We start from the raw sequence: 10,005 nt of genomic DNA on the forward strand, positions 1-10,005 counted from the left end.
CATAAATCAACAAGTTTAAATCTCAAATAGGCTCTTTACGACAGCCGGGTAGAGAAGTAGTTAAGCTCAAGGTATGGCTCTTTGAGTAGCTAGATATGGAAGTGTTTAGGCTCAAATGAGGCTCTTAGGTAGTTGGATATGGTATGGTGAAAATCTGGACAGTTTTGTAGTATTTTAGTTGCTAGGGTTTGTGGACCTTGAATATGTAGCAACTAGCTTGAATCAAGTGATAAAGGCTCAAATGTATGAAATGAAAGTTTCAAAGTGGCCTTTTATGTTCTGGAAATCAGATTGTGCAAGCAAGAAAATGGCTTTCGAGGAAATGATAAGAATCAGGTAAGAAAGGCTCAAGAGTAACAATAAAGCTTTGTTTGGCTAGTGTATATGATCTCTCTTCAAAATCAAGTATGTAATCAAAGAATGAATGAGTGAAAGAATGAAAGCTTGAAAGATGAAGAACACTTAAGAGAGAAAGAGTAATTTTTGGCCAAGTCTATGCACCATGGACAAAGAGTTAATTTTTGTAGAAATTGTGGAGTGTAAGCTCATGAAATGAGGACCATTGGATTAGATATGAAAAATATGGACCCTTGGATCAATATAGCTGTTAGAAGGCTTAGAGAAGTGTGAAAATGATTACAACAAGTCTCTCTTTGCTGGGAGGAATAATGGCCATTAGATGAGGAAGGTTTAAAGATAGCCATTGGATAAAAAGGTGTACTGGAAAGGTTTAATCTTGCACCAATGGATCAAAAAGATATTTTGGAGGGAAGGAATGTGGACCATTGGATGAGGAAAACCTTTGAAATAAATCACCTTCCTTTGTCTTTTTTCAAAGTGCTTTTCCAGAAAATTATGTCTCTTTTGTAGCAAAAGAGGTCTTGAGAACGTGAGGCATTTATTGCATGTCTCCTCTTGCTTTTTGGCTTTAAATCTCTATTGTTGACTTGTAGCTCTTATTGGCTCCACTAATCCATTTCATGTATCCACTTCTTATGCCATGTCATCACGTCCATGTCATTTGCCACGTCAGTCTGTTGACTTTGACTCTGACCAGAAAGTCAACTTTTCTTCAATTGGCTCCATTTAAGCTCCAAGATTTTTTTTACATATTCTGACCATGGTTGACCACGAAAATGACTTTCTTAATCATGTTTGACAATGATTAAGTCTTCATTACAGTTTGGTTAAGGTCACCATGTTGATACATGGTCAACTTGATCATCCTACACACAATTAAACTCAAGACATGCTATGTAAGCCTTGTTAGCGCTTCTTGCAATGTTAGTCCATGTTAGTTCAATAAATCAAATTCCCATGCATTTTAGGTAGGACATATAGGTCTAAGATTTCTCATGTAAATTATGGATCAAAGTTCAATCAATCATGATTTTGTAATTACTCAAACATATATATTCAACATTCCTAAGGCATGAAAATGGACCATTATACTCTATTTAGTGTTCTTAGAAGTCTTAACTTGCTAGTTTAGCTTTTGGACATCGTTTCGTTAGGTAAAAAAGCCAATAGACCAAGTTAAGTTCAAAATTGCACAAAACGTGAAAAACTTGTCCATGCATAGAATTAAGCATTCCTAAGGCATCAAAATAGACCGTTATACTCTATTTAGCGTTCTTGGAAGTCTTAACTTGCTAGTTTAGCTTTTGGACATCGTTTCGTTAGGTACAGAAGCCAATAGACCAAGTTAAGTTTAAAAATGCACGAAACGTTAAAAACTTGTCCATGCAAAGAATTGAGCATTCCTAAGGCATCAAAGTAGACCGTTATACTCTATTTAGTGTTCTTAGAAGTCTTAACTTGCTAGTTCAGCTTTTGGACAACGTTTCGTTAGGTAAAGAAGCCAATAGACCAAGTTAAGTTCAAAATTGCATGGAACGTGAAAAACTTGTCCATGCATAGAATTGAGCATTCCTAAGGCATCAAAATAGACCGTTATACTCTATTTAGTGTTCTTCGAAGTCTTAACTTGTTAGTATAGCTTTTGGATAACGTTTCGTTAGGTAAAAAAGCCAATAGACCAAGTTAGGTTCAAAATTGCACGACACATGAAAAACTTGTCTACGCATAGAATTGAGCATCCCTAAGGCATGAAAATGGACCGTGATACTCTATTTAGTGTTCTTCGAAGTCTTAACTTGCTAGTTTAGCTGTTGGACATCGTTTCATCAGGTAAAGAAGCCATTAGACCAAGCTAAGTTCAAAATTACACGAAACGTTAAAAACTTGTCCATGCATAGAATTGAGCATTCCTAAGGCATCAAAATAGACCGTTATACTCTATTTAGTGTTCTTAGAAGTCTTAACTTGCTAATTTAGCTTTTGGACAACGTTTCGTTAGGTAAAGAAGCCAATAGACCAAATTAAGTTCAAAATTGAACGAAACGTGAAAAACTTGTCCATGCATAGAATTGAGCATTCTTAAGGCATCAAAATAGACCGCTATACTCTATTTAGTGTTCTTAGAAGTCTTAATTTTCTAGTTTAGCTTTTGGATAACGTTTCGTTATGTAAAGAAGCCAACAGACCCAGTTAGGTTCAAAATTGCACCAAACATCAAAAACTTGTCTATGCATAGAATTGAGGATTCCTAAGGCATGAAAATGGACCGTTATACTCTATTTAGTGTTCTTGGAAGTCTTAACTTGCTAGTTCAGCTTTTCGACAACGTTTCCTTAGGTAAAGAAGCCAATAGACCAAGTTAAGTCCAAAATTGCACGAAACGTGAAAAATTTGTCCATGCATAGAATTGAGCATTCCTAAGGCATCAAAATAGACCGTTATACTCTATTTAGTGTTCTTAGAAGTCTTAACTTGCTGGTTTAGCTTTTAGATAACGTTTCGTTAGGTAAAAAAGCCAATCGACCAAGTTCGGTTCAAAATTGCATGAAAAATGAAAAACTTGTCTATGCATAGAATTGAGCATCCCTAAGGCATGAAAATGGACCGTGATACTCTATTTAGTGTTCTTCGAAGTCTTAACTTGCTAGTTTAGCTGTTGGACATCATTTCGTCAGGTAAAGAAGCCAATAGACCAAGCTAAGTTCAAAATTGCACGAAACGTTAAAAACTTATCCATGCATACAATTGAGGATTCCTAAGGCATCAAAATAGACCGTTATACTCTATTTAGTGTTCTTAGAAGTCTTAACTTGCTAGTTTAGCTTTTGGACAACGTTTCGTTAGGTAAAGAAGCCAATAGACCAAGTTAAGTTCAACATTGAACGAAATGTGAAAAACTTGTCCATGCATAGAATTGAGCATTCCTAAGGCATCAAAATAGACCGTTATACTCTATTTAATGTTCTTAGAAGTCTTAATTTTCTAGTTTAGCTTTTGGATAACGTTTCGTTAGGTAAAGAACCCAATAGACCCAGTTAGGTTCAAAATTGTACGAAACATGAAAAACTTGTCTATGCATAGAATTGAGGATTACTAGTTTAGCTTTTGGACATCGTTTCGTTAGGTGAAGAACCCACTAGACCAAGTTCAGTTCAAAATTGCATGAAACGTGAAAAACTTGTCCATGCAAAGAATTGAGCATTCCTAAGGCATCAAACTAGACCGTTATACTCTATTTAGTGTTCTTAGAAGTCTTAAATTGCTAGTTCGGCTTTTGGACAACGTTTCGTTAGGTAAAAAGCCAATAGACCAAGTTAAGTTCAAAATTGCATGAAACGTGAAAAACATGTCCATGCATAGAATTGAGCATTCCTAAGGCATCAAAATAGATCGTTATACTCTATTTAGTGTTCTTAGAAGTCTTAATTTTCTAGTTTAGCTTTTGGATAATGTTTCGTTATGTAAAGAAGCCAACAGACCCAGTTAGGTTCAAAATTGCACCAAACATGAAAAACTTGTTTATGCATAGAATTGAGGATTCCTAAGGCATGAAAATGGACCGTTATACTCTATTTAGTGTTCTTCGAAGTCTTAACTTGCTAGTTCAGCTTTTCGACAACGTTTCCTTAGGTAAAGAAGCCAATAGACCAAGTTAAGTTCAAAATTGCACGAAACGTGAAAAATTTGTCCATGCATAGAATTGAGCATTCCTAAGGCATCAAAATAGACCGTTATACTCTATTTAGTGTTCTTAGAAGTCTTAACTTGCTAGTTTAGCTTTTGGATAACGTTTCGTTAGGTAAAAAAGCCAATAGACCAAGTTAGGTTCAAAATTGCATGAAAAATGAAACACTTGTCTATGCATAGAATTGAGCATCCCTAAGGCATGAAAACGGACCGTTATACTCTATTTAGTGTTCTTCGAAGTCTTAACTTGCTAGTTTAGCTGTTGGACATCGTTTCGTCAGGTAAAGAAGCCAATAGACCAAGCTAAGTGCAAAATTGCACGAAACGTTAAAAACTTGTCCATGCATAGAATTGAGGATTCCTAAGGCATCAAAATAGACTGTTATACTCTATTTAGTGTTCTTAGAAGTCTTAACTTGCTAGTTTAGCTTTTGGATAACGTTTCGTTAGGTGAAAAAGCCAATAGACCGAGTTATGTTCAAAATTACACGAAACGTGAAAAACTTGTCCATGCATAGAATTGAGCATTCCTAAGGCATCAAAATAGACCGTTATACTCTATTTAGTGTTCTTAGAAGTCTTAACTTGCTAGTTTAGCTTTTGGATAACGTTTCGTTAGGTAAAAAAGGCAATAGACCAAGTTAGGTTCGAAATTGCACGAAACATGAAAAACTTGTCTATGCATAGAATTGAGCATTCTTGAGGCATGAAAATGGACCGTTATACAATATTTAGTGTTCTTCGAAGTCTTAACTTCCTAGTTTAGCTTTTGGACATCGTTTCGTTAGGTAAAGAACCCCTTAGACCAAGTTAAGTTCAAAATTGTACGAAACGTGAAAAACTTGTCCATGCATAGAATTGAGGATTCCTAAGGCATCAAAATAGACCATTATACTCTATTTAGTGTTCTTAGAAGTCTTAACTTGCTAGTTTAGCTTTTGGACAACGTTTCGTTAGGTAAAGAAGCCAATAGACCAAGTTAAGTTCAAAATTGAACGAAATTTGAAAAACTTGTCCATGCATAGAATTGAGCATTCCTAAGGCATCAAAATAGACCGTTATACTCTATTTAGTGTTCTTAGAAATCTTAATTTTCTAGTTTAGCTTTTGGATAATGTTTCGTTAGGTAGAAAAGCCAATAGACCCAGTTAGGTTCAAAATTGTACGAAACATGAAAAACTTGTCTATGCATAGAATTTAGGATTCCCAAGGCATGAAAATGGACCGTTACACTCTACTTAGTGTTCTTCGAAGTCTTAACTTGCTAGTTTAGCTTTTGGACATCGTTTCGTTAGGTAAAGAACCCACTAGACCAAGTTCAGTTGAAAATTGCACGAAACGTGAAAAACTTGTCCATGCATAGAATTGAGAATTCCTAAAACATCAAAATGGACCGTTATACTCTATTTAATGTTCTTAGAAGTCTTAACTTGCTAGTTTACCTCGTGGACAATGTTTCATTAGGTAAAGAAGCCAATAGAACAAGTTATGTTCAAAATTACACGAAACGTGAAAAACTTGTCCATGCATAGAATTGAGCATTCCTAAGACATCAAAATAGACCGTTATACTCTATTTAGTGTTCTTAGAAGTCTTAACTTTCTAGTTTAGCTTTTGGATAACGTTTAGTTAGGTAAAAAAGTTAATAGACCAGGTTAGGTTCAAAATTGCATTGCACGAAAGATGAAAAACTTGTCTATGCATAGAATTGAGCATTCCTGAGGCATGAAAATGGACCGTTATATTCTATTTAGTGTTCTTCGAAGTCTTAACTTGCTAGTTTAGCTTATCGACATCATTTCGTTATGTAAAGAACCCACTAGACCAAGTTCAGTTCACAATTGCACGAAACGTGAAAAACTTGTCCATGCATAGAATTGAGAATTCCTAAGGCATCAAAATGGGCCGTTATACTCTATTTAATTTTCTTAGAAGTCTTAACTTTCTAGTTTACCTCGTGGACAATGTTTCGTTAGGTAAAGAAGCCAATAGACCAAGTTATGTTCAAAATTACACGAAACGTGAAAAACTTGTCCATGCATAGAATTGAGCATTCCTAAGGCATCAAAATAGACCGTTATACTCTATTTAGTGTTCTTAGAAGTCTTAACTTGCTAGTTTAGCTTTTGGATAACGTTTCGTTAGGTAAAAAAGCCAATAGACCAAGTTAGGTTCAAAATTGCATGAAAAATGAAAAACTTGTCTATGCATAGAATTGAGCATCCCTAAGGCATGAAAATGGACCGTTATACTCTATTTAGTGTTCTTCGAAGTCTTAACTTGCTAGTTTAGCTATTGGACATCGTTTCGTCAGGTAAAGAAGCCAATAGACCAAGCTAAGTTCAAAATTGCACGAAACGTTAAAAACTTGTCCATGCATAGAATTGAGGATTCCTAAGGCATCAAAATAGACCGTTATACTCTATTTAGTGTTCTTAGAAGTCTTAACTTGCTAGTTTAGCTTTTGGACAACGTTTCGTTAGGTAAAGATGCCAATACCCCAAGTAAAATTCAAAATTGAACGAATTCTGAAAAACTTGTCCATGCATAGAATTCAGCATTCCTAAGGCATCAAAATAGACCGTTATACTCTATTTAGTGTTCTTAGAAATCTTAATTTTCTAGTTTAGCTTTTGGATAATGTTTCGTTAGGTAGAGAAGCCAATAGACCCAGTTAGGTTCAAAATTGTACGAAACATGAAAAACTTGTCTATGCATAGAATTTAGGATTCCCAAGGCATGAAAATGGACCGTTACACTCTACTTAGTGTTCTTCGAAGTCTTAACTTGCTAGTTTAGCTTTTGGACATCGTTTCGTTAGGTAAAGAACCCACTAGACCAAGTTCAGTTGAAAATTGCACGAAACGTGAAAAACTTGTCCATGCATAGAATTGAGAATTCCTAAAACATCAAAATGGACCGTTATACTCTATTTAATGTTCTTAGAAGTCTTAACTTGCTAGTTTACCTCGTGGACAATGTTTCATTAGGTAAAGAAGCCAATAGAACAAGTTATGTTCAAAATTACACGAAACGTGAAAAACTTGTCCATGCATAGAATTGAGCATTCCTAAGACATCAAAATAGACCGTTATACTCTATTTAGTGTTCTTAGAAGTCTTAACTTTCTAGTTTAGCTTTTGGATAACGTTTAGTTAGGTAAAAAAGTTAATAGACCAGGTTAGGTTCAAAATTGCACGAAAGATGAAAAACTTGTCTATGCATAGAATTGAGCATTCCTGAGGCATGAAAATGGACCGTTATATTCTATTTAGTGTTCTTCGAAGTCTTAACTTGCTAGTTTAGCTTATCGACATCATTTCGTTATGTAAAGAACCCACTAGACCAAGTTCAGTTCACAATTGCACGAAACGTGAAAAACTTGTCCATGCATAGAATTGAGAATTCCTAAGGCATCAAAATGGGCCGTTATACTCTATTTAATTTTCTTAGAAGTCTTAACTTTCTAGTTTACCTCGTGGACAATGTTTCGTTAGGTAAAGAAGCCAATAGACCAAGTTATGTTCAAAATTACACGAAACGTGAAAAACTTGTCCATGCATAGAATTGAGCATTCCTAAGGCATCAAAATAGACCGTTATACTCTATTTAGTGTTCTTAGAAGTCTTAACTTGCTAGTTTAGCTTTTGGATAACGTTTCGTTAGGTAAAAAAGCCAATAGACCAAGTTAGGTTCAAAATTGCATGAAAAATGAAAAACTTGTCTATGCATAGAATTGAGCATCCCTAAGGCATGAAAATGGACCGTTATACTCTATTTAGTGTTCTTCGAAGTCTTAACTTGCTAGTTTAGCTATTGGACATCGTTTCGTCAGGTAAAGAAGCCAATAGACCAAGCTAAGTTCAAAATTGCACGAAACGTTAAAAACTTGTCCATGCATAGAATTGAGGATTCCTAAGGCATCAAAATAGACCGTTATACTCTATTTAGTGTTCTTAGAAGTCTTAACTTGCTAGTTTAGCTTTTGGACAACGTTTCGTTAGGTAAAGATGCCAATACCCCAAGTAAAATTCAAAATTGAACGAATTCTGAAAAACTTGTCCATGCATAGAATTCAGCATTCCTAAGGCATCAAAATAGACCGTTATACTCTATTTAGTGTTCTTAGAAATCTTAATTTTCTAGTTTAGCTTTTGGATAATGTTTCGTTAGGTAGAGAAGCCAATAGACCCAGTTAGGTTCAAAATTGTACGAAACATGAAAAACTTGTCTATGCATAGAATTGAGGATTCCTAAGGCATGAAAATGGACCGTTACACTCTACTTAGTGTTCTTCGAAGTCTTAACTTGCTAGTTTAGCTTTTGGACATCGTTTCGTTAGGTAAAGAACCCACTAGACCAAGTACAGTTGAAAATTGCACGAAACGTGAAAAACTTGTCCATGCGTAGAATTGAGAATTCCTAAGGCATCAAAATGGACCGTTATACTCTATTTAATGTTCTTAGAATTCTTAACTTGCTAGTTTACCTCGTGGACAATGTTTCGTTAGGTAAAGAAGCCAATAGAACAAGTTATGTTCAACATTACACGAAACGTAAAAAACTTGTCCATGCATAGAATTGAGCATTCCTAAGGCATCAAAATAGACCGTTATACTCTATTTAGTGTTCTTAGAAGTCTTAACTTTCTAGTTTAGCTTTTGGATAACGTTTAGTTAGGTAAAAAAGTCAATAGACCAGGTTAGGTTCAAAATTGCACGAAAGATGAAAAACTTGTCTATGCATAGAATTGAGCATTCCTGAGGCATGAAAATGGACCGTTATATTCTATTTAGTGTTCTTCGAAGTCTTAACTTGCTAGTTTAGCTTATGGACATCGTTTCGTTAGGTAAAGAACCCACTAGACCAAGTTCAGTTCACAATTGCACGAAACGTGAAAAACTTGTCCATGCATAGAATTGAGAAGTCCTAAGGCATCAAAATGGGCCGTTATACTCTATTTAATGTTCTTAGAAGTCTTAACTTGCTAGTTTACCTCGTGGACAATGTTTCGTTAGGTAAAGAAGCCAATAGAACAAGTTATGTTCAAAATTACACGAAACGTGAAAAACTTGTCCATGCATAGAATTGAGCATTCCTAAGGCATCAAAATAGACCGTTATACTCTATTTAGTGTTCTTAGAAGTCTTAACTTTCTAGTTTAGCTTTTGGATAACGTTTAGTTAGGTAAAAAAGTTAATAGACCAGGTTAGGTTCAAAATTGCACGAAAGATGAAAAACTTGTCTATGCATAGAATTGAGCATTCCTGAGGTATGAAAATGGCCCGTTATATTCTATTTAGTGTTCTTCGAAGTCTTAACTTGCTAGTTTAGCTTATGGACATCGTTTCGTTAGGTAAAGAACCCCCTAGACCAAGTTAAGTTGAAAATTGTTCGAAACGTGAAAAACTTGTCCATGCATAGAATTGAGGATTCCTAAGGCATCAAAATAGACCGTTATACTCTATTTAGTGTTCTTAGAAGTCTTAACGTGCTAGTTTAGCTTTTGGACAACGTTTCGTTAGGTAAAGAAGCCAATACCCCAAGTAAAGTTCAAAATTGAACGAATTCTGAAAAACTTGTCCATGCATAGAATTGAGCATTCCTAAGGCATCAAAATAGACCGTTATACTCTATTTAGTGTTCTTAGAAATCTTAATTTTCTAGTTTAGCTTTTGGATAATGTTTCGTTAGGTAGAGAAGCCAATAGACCCAGTTAGGTTCAAAATTGTACGAAACATGAAAAACTTGTCTATGCATAGAATTGAGCATTCCTGAGGCATGAAAATGGACCGTTATATTCTATTTAGTGTTCTTCGAAGTCTTAACTTGCTAGTTTAGCTTATGGACATCGTTTCGTTAGGTAAAGAACCCACTAGACCAAGTTCAGTTCACAATTGCACGAAACGTTAAAAACTTGTCCATGCATAGAATTGAGAAGTCCTAAGGCATCAAAAT

The sequence above is a fragment of the Tripterygium wilfordii genome, chromosome 14 (genome assembly GCF_013401445.1).
Source record: "Tripterygium wilfordii isolate XIE 37 chromosome 14, ASM1340144v1, whole genome shotgun sequence".
NCBI lineage: Eukaryota > Viridiplantae > Streptophyta > Magnoliopsida > Celastrales > Celastraceae > Tripterygium > Tripterygium wilfordii.